The following is a 3,743-nucleotide window of genomic DNA, read 5'->3' on the forward strand; positions in this document are numbered from 1 at the left end:
GAAACTTCACTTCACACAGTTACACATTGTAATAGTAAAAGCATTAACGTACTTTCAGATTTAATTCATAAAATGTCTTCATTTACAAAATTGAATAGAGTTTTTGCATATATCTTAAAATTTATTTACAATTGTCGTAGTCCCAATAATAAAAATAAATCCTATATAACGAGTAACGAATTAAATTCAGCTTATAACACAATTATATATATTTCTCAGCAGGAAATGTTCCCTGAGGAATATAATCATCTTAAGCATAATCAAATACTCCCTAAAAATAATCGTCTTATAAGTCTTAGTCCATTTATTGATTCTAATAACCTTATTCGCGTCGGTGGACGCCTTCAAAACTCTAACTATAGTTACGACGTAAAGCATCCAGTCTTATTATGTAGTAAACATCATTTAACTAAAATATTATTTCTTAAATATCATAAATCACTGTTTCATGCTGGCCCTCAGCTTCTTCTTGCCAATGTAAGGCTCACATACTGGCCTCTTGGATGTAGAAACCTAGCTAAGCAAACTGTACGTAATTGTGTTCGTTGCACGCGCTTTAAAGCTCAACCTATTCAAGTGTTCATGGGCAACTTACCCAGCGAGAGAACACAACTACAATTTCCCTTTTTGAATACAGGTTTAGATTACGCTGGGCCAGTGCTGATAGCCGACCGGAAGGGCAGAGGATGTAAATTAATTAAATCTTATATTTGCGTCTTTGTATGTTTTGCAGTTAGAGCCGTGCATATAGAGCTAGTCTCAGACCTCACTAAAGAGGCCTTTCTAGCAGCCTTTAATCGCTTTATTAGTCGACGTGGTAAGCCTCAGCGGGTATTCTCCGACAACGGCACTACTTTTGTGGGAGCTTTTAATGAGCTTTCACGTCTTCTACAAGTTTCATCCAATACTATTTCCAATGACATTGCAAACGAAGTTATAGAATTTAAATTTATTCCTGCATACAGTCCGCATTTTGGCGGTTTATGGGAAGCAGCTGTTAAATCCATTAAAACTTTATTACGTAGAGTCATGAGCTTAACTCATCTTACTTATGAAGAGCTTTCAACCTGTCTCATTCAAATAGAGGCAATTCTTAATTCTAGACCCTTAACACCTCACTCCACCGATCCTAGTGACCTATCCTATTTATCTCCCGCTCACTTCTTAATCGGACGACCGCTCACTACTGTTCCTCGTCCTCAGATGCCAGACGACGTGAACCTGCAGCGCCTGCCTCGCTACGACCGCATTGAGAACTTGCGACAGCACTTTTGGCGACGTTACTCAAATGAATACGTTTCTGTTTTGCAGCAAAAGGCCAAGTGGCATACAGGCTATCAAGACCTAAAACCAGGTACCATGGTGCTAGTGAGGGACTCCCATCTTCCTCCTCTTCTGTGGCTCTTGGGCAGAGTCACCAATGTTCATCCTGGGTCTGACGGGCGCAGCAGAGTTGCCGACATTACGACGAGAAAGGGAGTCATAACACGGGCATACAACATGCTTTGCCCTTTGCCCGTGCCTTCATCGGAGACTTCTTGAAGCCTTACTACTTCAACCCGGGGAATATGTTCCTGTCGTCTCATCGGCGAGAGTGGGGGCTTGCGTTCGTGGCGGAGCGGCGCTCGCACCGCGGCCGACGGCGGAACCAGTCGCCTTAAGAACTTGACCCTAGCTAACTAGCATCATATTAACTTACATCTTATATATATTAATTACGTAATACAGTCCTTTTGTGAAACAAGGTATTTTAATTCAAGACCACCAGAAGCCACAACTGGAGCTTGATATTCAACAATGATGTCAACTGCAGCGCGACAAGGACAAAAAGTATGTGTCATAGATTAATCAACCAGAAGTGAAATCGTAGGCAGAATACATAGCGTTCGTAACCGCTTGATTGCGGATCTAGAGTTTTCTTGTTAGGTAGTGAGCGTCTTTCTTGAAAAATATTATGATGATTATAATAAGTTCTGGCTTCCAAAGTCTTATAATAAAGGTGGTATAGAATGAGATTAGTAATAGCAGGATATTTGATATTTTATTAGTACTTAATCTTGGAATGTATGTAACGTATCAGGAGGTCTACTCGCAGAATGGACAACGACACATTTGGAACGATACGATAATACTCCGAACATATCGCAACTACCCTGTCTGCTGCGATGATCGAGGTAGTATATTTTAGGAAAATTTAGGAAATGATGTAAAAAAGGCGTTATTGCAGTGAATGTAATACGAAATTTAATATTTTTTAATAAACAAGTGCATATAGCTGAACTATCAAACTACAAAAACAAGTTTTAGGGTAGGTAGCGGACGTAGACAGTAAGTGCTATCTGCTTGCGAAGAAGTTTTTTCAGTAACACTGCCCTTTCGGTATGTCCCTTGCTAACTGCAGAAGAATCAATGGATAATTTTCTGTTTCTCCCATTATCTTATTGTAATAAACTCACAACAAAAATACATTCATGAATAATATAATATACAAGAAATAATAGGTAATTGTAAACTTAAAACTTTTTGGGAGTCGTCGTTAGTAAAATTGTAAAAATAGAACCCTTATTGTTATGTCTGTATGTTTTTTATTATTTTATGTACAAATAATTTATAGTTATCATCAATATGGCTATATATTATAATCTATATTACTTAAATTATTTTTGTTTTTAATCAATAACACCTAATTTAAATGTAGTTTTACTACTATATAACTTTTATTACATGAACTCATGAATGAATCGTATTTTAGGCATAAATCACGGTGTACGGTAAATAATCATATCTGGTGAATGATTCTGTGTTTTTGCTATGCAGCAATTAGCAAATTAGACTTATCTCTTTTTCACTTGCGATAATTGCATTTACTATCCTTCTTTGACGTGTAATCATAATGTAGTGTGCTATTGCAATGTTAATTTATTCATGTGTGCGTTTGTGTATCATTTACAAACACCGAATGTTGTCTAGGTAACCTATCTATACTTTTAAATATCATTGCTGTAAGCATTCTTTATTAGCTTATTATTTGTTCTTTAGTGCTTACCTTTCTTTATCCAAAAAGAAAATAGCCATGAAAATTCCCATCAGCCAGATTATAAATAACATATTTTACACAATTTTTTATTACAAGGTATAGCTTAGAAAGTCTTACGCATTCATTCTATAAATTATTAAGCAAATTACCCTGAATAATAAACGAATAAAGAAAAAGGAAACGAAAATTCGTAACAAATTTTGCTAACATTCACTTTTATTTTGAATGAATGACATGACATATGACACTCAAACCAAAACAAACAAAAGAGCCGAATATATGTTAGAGCGAGACAGCGTTTGCCGCCATTATTTTTAGAACAATGCCATACATATTCGAGTTTATTAGAGAGTTGCGCCAGGCTGACTATACTAGCGGCACGCTATGATGGCCGCTTTGACATAATAATATTATGTTACTATTATATTATAATAGTGATGTGAAATGTCAATTTATTCTCGAAAAAAATATAATCAAATCTATTAGTTTTTTTTGCAAGTAGTACCTGATTAAAAAGGTTTAATAAAACAAGAATAAAAATGTTTACTTAATATATTTGAATGATTGAAAATGAATATAGATACTTTATATGCACGTAAAAAACATATGAATGCAAAAAGATACCAAAAAAAAAGGTGTAACAAAAGGCCAGATTTAATCAGATTCGTACATACTGCTGTTTTCACTGTCGTCACTGCTATCAGCA

Source organism: Leptidea sinapis, chromosome 9 (genome assembly GCF_905404315.1).
Source record: "Leptidea sinapis chromosome 9, ilLepSina1.1, whole genome shotgun sequence".
NCBI classification, from domain to species: Eukaryota; Metazoa; Arthropoda; class Insecta; order Lepidoptera; family Pieridae; genus Leptidea; species Leptidea sinapis.